Below are 13,523 nucleotides of genomic sequence, written 5' to 3' on the forward strand. Positions count from 1 at the left end.
TAACTGGCGGTGTGGCCTTTGATTTCCCCTTTAATGGTCAGGCATTATGTCCCTTCCTTAGCCTGTTCCTATATTATTTTGAAAGTGATGTTCCCCTATTTTATCTTTGATGTTATTCTCTGTCCGGAACCACCATGTTAAAGGGATTGTCCACTAAAAACAAGTTATCTTTAAGGCAATAACTTGATGAGCAGTGGGGGTCCATTCCAAAGTTATACCCCCCCGGTAATAGTGTTGCACATTTTCCCTTTGACAATCTAGGTGTGTACCACAGAACTTCTCGGTTGACGTGACTGTGTTTTGGTTGTCCAGCCTCAGTGGAGAAACAGCAAACGCCCACAAAGAGTTCTGTGATATACGCCCAATTGGTTCTTTATTACGGGAGGGGGCATAACGTTGGAATGGAGGGAGACAGAAAAAAAAAGAAAAACTGTTCCATAATCAGTAAAGCAGAGCCAATTTCAGGAAGTACTAACTAAAAAAAAATTCAGTGAATGATTCTCTTTAAATTTAAAGTTATTTCTAAAGTGAACTTCTAATGGCATTGGGACTTCTATAAGTTAGCTGTGCGTGAGAGGGTGTCATGTGTGAGCTAGAAGGCCTGTAGAAACTGTGACCATGATCGGGCTGCAACTCCACTGTAGCTCTAATTTCAAGAAATATATTGAAATCCAGACTATACATGCCCCGTGGATATAAAGCTGGACCTAATACCGGCGATCCTGATGAAACTGTAATGTGCTGCCATTCATCTAATTTGAACCCATTGCACCCGCTGTGTGTGAATCCCAGTTCATTACCCCTGTTTAGCCCGGGTTTCAGCACCTATTTGTAACTTTCAACACTTATTGATTTTCTTTTTTTTTTTTTTCTTTCTTTCAATTCTCACCTCTTCAGCAAGCTAGAACATTTGAAGAGGTGGCTGCAGCCTGAGAAGGTGGCTATAAATGCCGAGGAGGTACAGTGTTTAATACCTGGCGAGTCTCCATCTATAAAGGGTGAAAATAAGGAGCAGGACTCTGCTGAGCAGTGACATCCTCTGTGCTGCCGGTCCGCAGCGGTGCATCTTCCAGTCCTTCATGATGAAATGGTTGTAGACAATATAAACTTACCACGTAGAAGCCTCCGCTCATACCTTGTAGTCAGCTAAAGTGCAACAATATAAGTAACATGGATAAACTTGTATTTTTCTCCCTTCTATATCACATATTACATAAAATATTGAATTCTGATTCAAAAAAAGCGAAACGCTCAAATATGCAGCTACAAAGCTTTGGGAACTTGTCATTGAAATTGCTGTTTTAGAATTTTTTTACATTCATTCCCCCCGCAAAAAAAAGAAAGCGACCATTGCACAAAAGAAAAGTTTTGCCAGGTCTAGAAAGTCGCAATAAAACTTTACTAATAATTTCATTTGACCTCATGCACTGTATACAAAATCATCATTACTACAGATTGGGTTCTTGTTTTCTACCAACCATATGTTTTGATCTAATTTAAAGGGAATGCTTCAACCCCTGTTATTCTGCCCGGTCTGGGGGGCAGCATAAAGCAATGTTAGTTACTGTGAGGCGTGGAACGTCTGAATGTGCCCCAACAGAAAGAGCGATGTCGGGCAGCAGAGGATGCCTGTGTCTAGTGCAATATTACACTGCAGATTTATCAAATTTGCAGCATTTTTACAGATGACAGACACACTGGAGTATGTCTGTGACTTCTTCAAAGGGTTTCCCGCACCCTTCCAAACAAAAAAGTTAGTTATCCCGAATCTACAGAGTAAGGAATAACTTGCTGATCACTGGAGGTCCGACTACTGAGACCCACAAAGATCCTGAGATCGGGGCTCTGGAGCCTAGTGAGGGAACTCTACGGCTCCATCCTGAGTGCAGCGGTAGTGCTGATGCGCGGTCTTCACTCCAGCCGTTGTCTATGGGACTGCTGAGTTCAGCACTCAGTGTTTTCCGGCAGCCCCATAGTTGGTGAATGAAGCGGAGACCACACAGTCAGGATGGAGCTGCAGAGCCCCGTGTTTGGGGTTGCAGCTGTCCAACCCTCAGCGATCACCTACTTATTCCTTATCCAGAGGATAGGGGATACTTTCCCTTTTTGAGAGTAACTCTTTGAGCTACCCTAAGATGAGACCGCATAAAGGGGGTTGTCGGGGATAAAAAATAAAGCCACACTTGAGCTTGGGCTGCGCTAATGGAAATGAATTTCAGTATCAGACACGGCCCTTGGACATGTGGTGCTGCTTCATGCAAATTCTTTTTTTATAAAGGGAGTCTGCTGGCAGAAAATGACTGTTCAAACCAAGCATAACCACTGGGTGCACCTTTTTGGCATGGACAAGCACTGAAGCACCTTACTACCTTCTTGCTTTACATTTATCTCCATCCTTCCTTGGCTCCTGTAAAGCCAAAGCCATCATTCAGTGAAGAGTAGGCAGAAATAGATGGAAAACCAGTAGATGGCAAGGTGCACTGAACAGTTTGGTCACACCGAGGGTGCACCAAGCACATTTGCTTAGTTTGTAAAGTCATATTATCCTAGTAGACTCCCATTAAGTTTTGGACATCGCCTATTATGTTACATTCCTTCTGCTTGTAGTTTAGTTTAGGGTGGGCTCAGATGCTCTAGATATGCGGTGTGGATTCCTCAATGGAAATCTGCAAAACTGCCAGAATTCTGGTGGAACCTGCCCTCCTAAAAACTGTTTTTCATGACTTTATAGTTTATTTTAGAGACTCTGTGCTCCTTGATTGACAAGAGAGTGTGGCATCATGGTCTCACTGAAAAGATGACGTGGCCTAATTGAGCCATTGTGCGCCAAAACCTGGTAAATGAAGTAACTGGTGGTGTAAAAATGGGCCAAATTTATCAAAGTGCATGAACTGCCAAGATAAATACAGTCTACTCTAAGAATTAGACCGTATTAATACATACACCCTAAAATATTAGTGTTTTTTTATATGCAGACTCATTTTACTTAATCATGCAAAAAGTAAATTGGATGTACTTTTGGGTTTGGTTGGCTTTTGTTGAATTACATTTTTTGTTTCAATTTTCTTTAATGTTTTAAAAATTATATTGTTTTATATATTTATTTTACAGTATTTTCCTTGCAGCTAGTCATGAATCGCCATAATGGGCCCTATGGTGGCAGTGACACTGGTTTCTGCTATTAGTACATGTTGACCAATGTCTAGGAGGTGATCGAGAAGGCAAATAAAACAATAGTTTGCCCTTCTCCACTGAGTGATCGCCCACGGTGAGAATGGCAGGCGGTAGGGTGGTAACTAGTGATGAGCGAGCATGCTCGTTTAACCCTTTAAACAAGCACACTCGGGTACTCGCCGAGTAGTTTCGGCGTGCTCGGCCTTTCAGTTTCAGCCTCCACAGCTGCATGTGTCGCAGCTGTTACCATGTAGGGATTGCCTGTTTGTCAAGAAATCACTACATGTGTCACAGCTGTCTAACAGCCGTGACACATGCAGCCACGTTGGCTGAAACTGAAATGCCGAGCTTGCCGAAACTACTCGGCGAGTATCCGAGCCTGCTCGTTTAAAGAGTACGCTCGCTCATCACTAGTGGTAACCATTTAGGTGTAAACTTTTTTGATTAGCGTTTGTAAAGTTCCAAACCTTTATAATATACTCCATTACCTTATTTTGTTTGTTTCTTCCTACCAAACACCATCCTGAAGTGCTGGTTTATCTGCCCATTTCATGCAGTCTTCATAGGTGATTTGTAACTAAAGCTAGACACAAAGACCCATACTTTTATTTTACATAAAATAGAAAAACTTTTAAAGAGTACCCAAAATAAATACCAAACAATCCATATATGGAAATATCTTATTATTAATAAATACATATAAACACAACTACCTAAAGGAAAAGGTTAAGAACACCCCATAAAACCCAGAAAAAAGGGGTCAGTGTGGTCAGTGGTAAATCACATAATGGCACAGTGTAATCAGATTATGCAATAGCAGTCAAACAGTAGGACAAGTATATAAGCCTGATAATAATTATAACCATCATTACAAAAATAAATATAGTAAATATAATAAAAAAAACTTGAGATTAAAGGAAAACCCCTCAAAGGGAGAATCTGCCAATATGCAGCCATGCTAGAGTACCAGTACCCACCACAGACCATAGTAAATGGACCAAATCCAGATCACACCGCCCAGTACTCCAACACGCGTTTCACTTATGGCTTCATCAGGAGGTCCTAGCAAACTTTACAGCTCTAGCAAACTTTGTACTTCGTACTTAAGATTCTTAACTTTACAAAAGCTGATCAAAACTTAAAGATCTAAACTTTTTTTTTTTTTTAAGAGTTAAATAGAGCAAGAAGAAAGCTATTATTTCTAACTTCTTTGTAAAGTTGTTTCATTTAAAAGTGTGTGATGTGAAAATCTAGTGGTACGTCCTCTAATAGTCTGCATCCCGATAACATCCCCTTAGTACCTCTGCAGCTCATCACTCCCAGGACTCGAGATTTTGCTCTTTTCACCCCTGTGAAGACAATTTAACCAATTCCATTCATCATCTTTAAGTGGTTCATACCATCTATGGACATTATCGTAGCGTCCACATTTCAGTTCCAATTTGTTTGCTCTTGTCTTACGGAATACGGCAGTAGGATTTCTAATAAAATCTTATTTTAAAGAAAAAAAATGTGTTATGACATCTATTTGTATAAAAAAGATTACCTTGAATGTCTTTCTCTCGGAAAAGGATAAAACGCTTTGTAAAACATTCAACTTTAGTAGCTTTAACCCCTTACTGTTGAAGCCTGTTTTCACCTTCATGACCAGGCCAATTTTTACAATTCTGACCACTGTCACTTTAAGGTAATAACTCTGGAACGCTTCAACGGATTCTGAGTTTGTTTTTTCGTGACATATTGTATTTTATAATAGTGTTAAATTTAGGTCGATATGATGTTTGTTTATGAAAAAATTGGAAACTTGATGCGCACTTTGAAAAATTCACAGTTCTCGAACTTTGAATTATTATGCACTTTAACATTGGGATGTGAAAATGAAAAATTACATTTTTTTTTTTCACAAAAATGTTGATTTAGCCACAATTTTTTCATTTCACAAGATAAGCATTAGAAAATCGACCTTACAATTTGTTGTGAAATTTCTCCAGAGCATGACAATACTCCAAATGTGGTACGGAATTACTGTTTGGGCACACAGCAGGGCTCGGAAGGGAAGGAGCACTATTTGAATTTTGGAGCGCCATTTTGGCTGGAATAGCTTGCCATGCCATGTTGCACTTGAAGAACCCCTGAAATGACAAAACAGCAAAAACATCACACAAGTGGGAATTGGTATTGTGAGGATCTAGAATTCACAGGTCCTTCACAAAACTTCATAACATTAGGGCGTGAAATTGAAAAATTTCATTTTTTTAACAAAATGTTGCTTTAGCCCCATATTTTTAATTTTTCACAATTTTTTGTGCAATTTCTCCTGAGTATGCCAACACGTGGTGGGGAAACTATTGTTTGGGTGCATGGCAGGGCTCGGAAAGGAAGGAATGACATTTGGAACGTAGACTTTGATGGAATGAGCCCCTGATATGCCAAAAGAGTAGAAAACCTCACTAGTCACCCTATTTTGTAAACTACACTCCTAAAAGAATTCATCTAGGGGTGCAGTGAGGATCATTGGGCTGAGAAAATGAAAATTTTTCTCTACAAAAGTGTTGCTTTAACTCCAAATTTTTCATTTTCACAAGAGTAGCTAGATAAAGTGGACCCCTCCATTTCTTGTGCAATTTCACCTGAATACGATAATACCCCATATGTGATCGCAAGCTACTTTTTGGCCACACGGAAGGGAATGAGCTGCTCTTGAATTTTGGAGCACCATTTTGGCTGGAATAGATTGCGGACACCATGTCACATTTGAAGAGCCCCTGACATGCCAAAACAGCAGAAACCCCCCACAAGTGAACCGATTCTGTAAACTACACCTTTCAGGGAATTCTTCTAGGGGTGTAGTGAGCAATTTTAACCCTCAGGTGATTCACTGAATTTTATAACATTGACCTGTGAAAATGAAAAATTACCATTTTTTTTCCACTAAAATGTTGCTTTGGCCCCAAGTTTTTAATTTTCAAAAAGGGTAATAGGAGTAAATGTAAATTACAATTAGACAATTTCTCCTGAGTGCACCAATACCCCATACATAGTCGAAAACTATTTTTGAGGCACAGTGCAAATCTCAGAAGGGAACAAGCTTCGTATTGGAGTTCAGATTTTGATGGAATGCTTGGGGGTGCCATGTCACATTGGCAGAGCTTCTTACATGCCAGAAAAGCAGAAATCCTCCATAAGTGACCCCATTTTACAAATTACACCCCTCAATGAATTCATCTAGGGTTGCAGTGATCATATTGACACCACAGGTGGATCACAAACTTTTATACTATTGGGCGGTGAAGAAAGAATAATGACTTTTTTTTCACTAAAATGTTGTTTTAGCCCCAAGTTTTAATTTTTATAAGGGCTAATAGGAAAGAAATGGACCTCACAATTTTGTTGTGCAATTTCTCCGGAGTGCGCCAATACCCTACATGTAATCAGGAAATACTTTTGAGGCACAGTGCAAAGCTCAGAAGGGAAGGAGTGCTATAATATAGTGCAGATTTTGCTGGAATGGTTTGCAGGTGCCATGACCCACTTGGAGAACCCTGAGGTGCTAGAAAAGCAAAAATCCCCCACAAGTGAATCCATTTTGAAAGCTGAAATCCTCAATGAATTAATCTAAGGGTGCAGTGATCATATGACGCCATGGGTGTGTCAGAGATTTATACCATCGGGCAGTGAAGAAAAAATAATTACATTTTTACCACTAAAATGTTGTTTTAGCCCCAAATTTCCAATTTTTACAAGGGAAAATGGGTAAAAAAGACCCCATTAATGTGTTACACAATTTCTCCTGAACGTGGCAATACCTGACATGTGGCTGTACAGTATTGCTTAGCCACCCGTCGAGATTTGAGAGAGACCCTAAGTACTAGAAGAGCAGAATCCCCCCTCAAGTGACCCCACTGTGGAAATTATACCCCTCTGGGAATTCATCTACAAGTGTAATGATGACTTTGTTTCTGGAAAACACTCATGAAGTAAAAAGTAGTGAATTTTGCAGAATGAAAACTGCAAATCTGCCCAGCTTGTGCTTCTAGAGACACGTACCCGTAAATTAAGTTGGCTCTCCTCGCTACACAAATGCCAAACACAGCACTGGGGTTCAGAAGGGAGTGGGGCATTTGGATTTGGGAGCGCAGATATTTGCTTTTTTTTTTTTTTTTTTGGAGGGTAGAGTAACGTGGTAGTCCCCTATATTTCTGTTAACAGATGACGGACCTGAGTGTGGACTTTTTTTTTTGTGGGTGGAGTTGAAGCTTTTATTGGTGGCATTTTGTGGTATAGAACATTTTGGATCACATTTATCCTGTGCACTATGCTGAGCACTTGCAGTGTGTGCGGAAAGTATTGAGACACCTTTTAAATTTTTCACTCTGTTTCATTGCAGCCATTTGGTAAATTCTAAAAAGTTCATTTTTTCCTCATTAAAGTACACTCTGCACCCCATCTTGACTGAAAAAAACAAATGTAGAAATTTTTGCAAATTTATTAAAAAAAGAAAAACTGAAATATCACATGGTCATAAGTATTCAGACCCTTTGCTCAGTATTGAGTAGAAGCACCCTTTTGAGCTAGTACAGCCATGAGTCTTCTTGGGAATGATGCAACAAGTTTTTCACACCTGGATTTGGGGATCCTCTGCCATTCTTCCTTGCAGATCCTCTCCATTTCTGTCAGGTTGGATGGTGAACGTTGGTGGACAGCCATTTTCAGGTCTCTCCAGAGATGCTCAATTGGGTTTAGGTCAAGGCTCTGGCTGGACAGTCAAGAATGGTCACAGAGTTGTTCTGCAGCCACTCCTTTGTTATTTTAGCTGTGTGCTTAGGGTCATTGTCTTGTTGGAAGGTAGACCTTCAGCCAAGTCTGAGGTCCAGAGCACTCTGGAAGAGGTTTTCATCCAGGATATCTCTGTACTGGGCCGCATTCATGCTTCCTTCAATTGCAACCAGTCATCCTGTCCCTGCAGCTGCAAAACACCCCCATAACATGATGCTGCCACCACCATGTTTCACTGTTGGGATTGTGTTGGGCAAGTGATGAGCCGTGCCTGGTTTTCTCCACACATACCGCTTAGAATTATCACCAAAAAGTTCTATCTTCGTCTCATCAGACCAGAGAATCTTATTTCTCATAGTCTGGGAGTCCTTCATGTGCAGGCTTTCGTATGTCATGCACTGAGGAGAGGCTTCCGTAGGGCCACTCTGCCATAAGAGCCTTACTGGTGGAGGGCTGCAGTGATAGTTGACTTTGTGAAACTTTCTCCCATCTCACTACTGCATCTCTGGAGCTCAGCCACAGTGATCTTGGGGTTTTTCTTTACCTCTCTCACCAAGGCTCTTCTCCCACAATTGCTCAGTTAGGCTGGATGGCCAGGTCTAGGAAGACTTTTGGTGGTCCCAAACTTCTTCCATTTAAGGATTGTAATGCAGCAGCATTACTGTAATGATCCAGTGTGTTTATGCTATTTCCTCCCCCTCAGGTGACTGGTCGCATGACTGTGACATCAGCAAGGTCCTGTCTGTGTGTGTGTGTGTGTGTGTGTGTGTGTGTGTGCGTGCTACAGGATATATATAAACCCTGGGTGATTTGAGACAGGTGTTGTGTTGTGAAAGGCCCCGTGCGGACACCATGTGTGAGTGAGAGGCCTGGTGAGGCCTGGTGAAGCCTGGTGGACTCCTGGAAGGTGAAGCCTGGATCTTGTGACTAGATGCCAGTAAGCCTTGGAGTGCCAGAGGCTTGGAAGATCAGCGTCCTGGAAGGCAGAGCCTGGATCTGAGTGTGTGAGAGATGCCAGTTGCCTTGGACGGGATAAGGGCTGGAGACCACGTGTGGTAAGCCCTATAGCCACAGTGGTGGTGGGACAAAGCAGACTGAAGCAGCTACAACCCCTCAAAGGTAAAACACTGCGTTATATGGACATTGATGTGGACATTAATATAAGTGCCTTTGCTGTGGGATGTAACTGAAGCCAAGAGGGCCTGTCTGCTAGTTGCAGGGCTCCTGGATATTATATGTGTAATATGCTGGTGAGCCACTAAGATGGACTGTGTGATCAGCAGCTTATGAAGATTAATAAACTGCTGGTTGGTGAAATACCGAAAAATATGGCTGGTGTGCGTTAATTGACCCGGCGCAGCGAGTATCCCCCAGGATGATGACTAGCGCTGCCTTACAGGATTATGAAGGCCACTGTGCTCTTAGGAACCTTGAGTAATGTAGAAATTCTTTTGTAACCTTGGCCAGATCTGTGCCTTGCCACAATTCTGTTTCTGAGCTCCTTGGGCAGTTCTTTGAGCTCATGATTCTCATTTGGTCTGACATGCACTGTGAGCTGTGAGGTCTTATATAGACAGGTGTGTGCCTTTCCAAATCAAGTCCTATCAGTTTAATTAAACACAGCTGGACTCCAATGAAGGAGTAGAACCATCTCAAGGAGGATCACAAGGAAATGGACAGCATGTGACTTAAATATGAGTGTCTGAGCAAAGGATCTGAATACTTATGACCATGTGATATTTCAGTTTTTCTTTTTTAATACATTTGCAAAAATTTCTACATTTGTTTTTTTCAGTCAAGATGGGGTGCAGAGTGTACTTTAATGAGGAAAGAAATTAACTTTTTAGAATTTACCAAATGGCTGCAATGAAACAAAGAGTGAAAAATTTAAACGGGTCTGAATACTTTCCATACCCACTGTACATCGGGGTTTCCATCTACATCTCTGAAAAATGTGATTCAGATGAAACCCCCGATAGAACCATTCACTATAATGAGGTAGCAGAGTTTCTCTGGACTCTGTTTGGCCTCTGTTCAGCGGTGTTCTTCTTTTCAAAGGTGCATTAAACTGTGGCTGACTGTGCTTTTGTACGTGCCCAAAAAGACGGACACCACCGGATCATAGGCCAAACTGTAGTTCAAAATTACTCCATCTGCCTCATTACAGTGAATTTTCTGTCATGGATTTTGTCTGAATCACGTATTTCAGAGATTTACACGGAAACCCCTCTGTAAGCGCTCAGTGTAGAGCGCAGGATAAACGTGAGCTGAGCCTTACTACGATCTTTGGGAGGCAGAGTGAACAAATCAGCAGCAGGTGAAGAATTGGTTTTATTTATTTTTTTACTCCTTTCCTTGTGTGGTATAAGTGATTAGACAACTTTATTCTTCGGGTTGGTGCGATTACAGCGATACCAGATTTATTTCTTTTTTTTTAGGTTTAGCTCCTATTACACACTAGAAATATTTTTTTTTACAAAGTAAAGTTTTTTTGTATCACCATATTTTGAAGGCTGTAATTTTCTTTTTATTTTCCTGCTGACAGTCATGTGAGGGCTTATTTTTTGGGGGGGAGTTTTCATTGGTACCGTTTTTGGGCACATAATATTTTTGATCGCTTTCTATTCTGCTTTTTGGGGGTGCAAAATGAACAAAAATAGTAATTCAGGATTTTTTATTTTTTTTTTTTAACGCCGTTCACAATGTCATAAAGTGATAAGACCGCTTTATTGTTCAAAAAAAAATTTGACCCGCACACCTTTAGTATTAAATTAATGTACAGGCGCACTTAGCTCTTTTTTTTTTTTTTTATCAAAGAGCAAAGTATCTTAACGTTTTTTATGTTTGCAGCAATATTGGAGTTCATGTGTTCATTAGTCATCGTGTGCTGATGCATCATGTATGTATATGTTAGTTTTATTCCGGTCAGTACGATTACAGCGATATCACATTTATATAATTGTTTTTTTATGTTTTGCTTCTTTTTACACAATAAAAACTATTTAATAGGAAAAAAATAGTTTTTGCATGGCTTTAATCTGAGAGCTGCAGCTTTTTTTTGTTATTCCACTGATGGAGCTGTATGGCGGCTTGTTTTTTGCGGGATAAGATTACGTTTTCAGCGGTACCATTTCTATTTCTATTCAACGTTTTGATTGCGTTTTATTCCACTTTTTGTCTGCTCTGATGAAAAAACATAGTTTTTGCTAAAAAAAAAAATGTTTATGGTGTTCACTGTAGGGGTGAAATAGTGTGACGGATATAGATTAGGTCTTTGTGGAAATGGCAATACCAAATATGTGTACATTTTTTTTGTTTTTACATAAACTTATTTATTGGCATACTATTTCTCTTAGATTTTTTTTTCATTCTTTTTCGCCTGTTTTTTTTTAAACATTTTTACTTTATTTATTTTTTACTTAGTCCCTGTATGGGACTTCAACTTTTATTTCTCTGATCACTTTTCTAATTCATTGCAATACACATTTACTGTAATGCATTAGTGACACTGACAGAGCGCCTTTTACATGGTCTAACAGGCCACCGTAGCTGGAATACCTATAGGTCATTATTTGACCTCTGGTTGCCATGACAACCATCGGCAGCCCGCATTTACGTTACGGGGATATCGTTCGGGTGGGAGAGGGAGCCTCCTCCCTCTTCTAGCCTTCTAAATGTGGCATTTTGAGGGTTATATAGCCAGGGGCAGTGCTGGAGCTCTGCTATCACTTAAGTCGAGCCCCCGTGCCCACATAATCGCCATGGCGTACCGCTACATCATATGTAGGAAAGGGGTTAAGTAATTTTATTAGCACCAGTTTTGAAACTTGCAGTTCTGGTCCTGAGGACATGCCGATGCCAAAGTGGAAGCTCTTGTGAAACTTTTCCAATGATTTGGCGCTTATTCAGACGTCCATTTTTTTTTCCCCACTTAGGAGAGAATCCGTCAGGGTGTTGTCAGTGTCTGAAAAACGGCATCAGAGTGCAGCTCGATTTTTTTTTTTTTTTTTTTTTTTTCATGGACCCATAGACTTGCATTTCTGACTTTGATTCGACACTTTGATCAATATTAGACGTCTCTGTGATATTTGCCCGGACGACTCGATCCGTATAAATAATGGACATCTGAATAGCTCCATAGACTATGTAATAGGTACGAGGGATATCCATGAAAAACACAGAACCCGTATGTGAAAAACGTCCATCTGAGCTCTGTATTTAAAGGGCAGTACGGCCCCCATACACAGTAGACTAGAGGCAGCTGAATGGTACCATATTGGTGATATCGTCCAACAGAACATTGTGCATTGGGGGCCTCCCGACTCTTTCCAGACAGGTGATGTCAAGGCAAGGAAAGACCTGACTTCTTGAATTTAATGGCCAATCATTTTTTTCAGGGCACGGATAGGCTGCTGCCGGAGGAGACTGGCAATGGCTTTCTCATAAAGAACAGAAGCTTTCTGCCAAGTTGAGTGTTTCCATGTATGGGAGAGTTGAGGGTGCTAGCTGTTGGCTATCTATTGTGTATGTGGTCCTTAAGAGGGCTGTCCCCCCCCCCCCCCCCCCCCTACTTCCCTGGGAAGAGCGTCCCTTTGTCCTTGGACCCGATCTGCGACATCAGACTGATCAGTTCCATACTTTTCGACCTCTTTAACAATATTCTGAACAGCACTATTGGGACTCGGCATGCTGCTTTAAAGATATAAGACATCCGTACCAAGTACCCAACCGGAACTAAAGCAACACAGGATCCGTAAGACTTTAAGGTTATGTTCAAACATTGCAATTTTATTGTTTATTATCCACAGCAAATCCCAATATAGCACATTCAGATTATGTCTCTAATATTTTACCACTTGGAAAGTTTGGACTTAGCTGCAGGAAATTCAGAAGTTGTGGACTCCGATAGATGGCCAAGAAGACAAAAGGATCGATGAGAAGACTAAAGCTTGGATGATGGGAATGAGAGAAAAGTAGAAGAACTGCAGAATCAAGAACGAAGATCAATGGGCAGAGGAGCAGCAATGTAGTGAAAAGGAGTAGTCATAGAGGACTAGACTGGAAGAGACACTTCAGAGGTACATGTCCCCTTATATAGCAGCTTTTTCCAGGATTGATGGCTCCTCTATTGCTTCCCTGGACAAAGGGCCAAACATTGGAAACGTTGTGCCTGGAACCGAGCTGCGATGCTTGGGTGAAAAATCAAGTGGCCATATTTTGTTGAATGGCAGAAATCAGTGGAATGAGACCCACGCGATCAAACATTAATGACTATGGTCTATTCCAACGATGGTTCATGTACATGAAGTCCTGAAAAAATTCATTAACCTTTAAACCCTTCACCACCTTTGGGTTTTTCAGTTTTTGCGTTTTTGTTTTTTACTCCTCTTCTTCCCAGAGCCATAACTTTTTTCTATTTTTCTGTCAATATGGCCATGTGAGGGCTTGCTTTTTGCTGGACAAATTGTATTTTTGAACGACACCATTGATTTTACCCTATAGTGTACTGGAAAACGGGGGAAAAAAATTCCCAAGTGCAGTGAAATTGCAAAAAAAAAAAAAAAAGTGCAATT

The sequence above is a fragment of the Phyllobates terribilis genome, unplaced genomic scaffold (genome assembly GCF_046119375.1).
Source record: "Phyllobates terribilis strain yellow unplaced genomic scaffold, ASM4611937v1 Scaffold_7__3_contigs__length_470593459, whole genome shotgun sequence".
Classification (NCBI taxonomy): Eukaryota; Metazoa; Chordata; class Amphibia; order Anura; family Dendrobatidae; genus Phyllobates; species Phyllobates terribilis.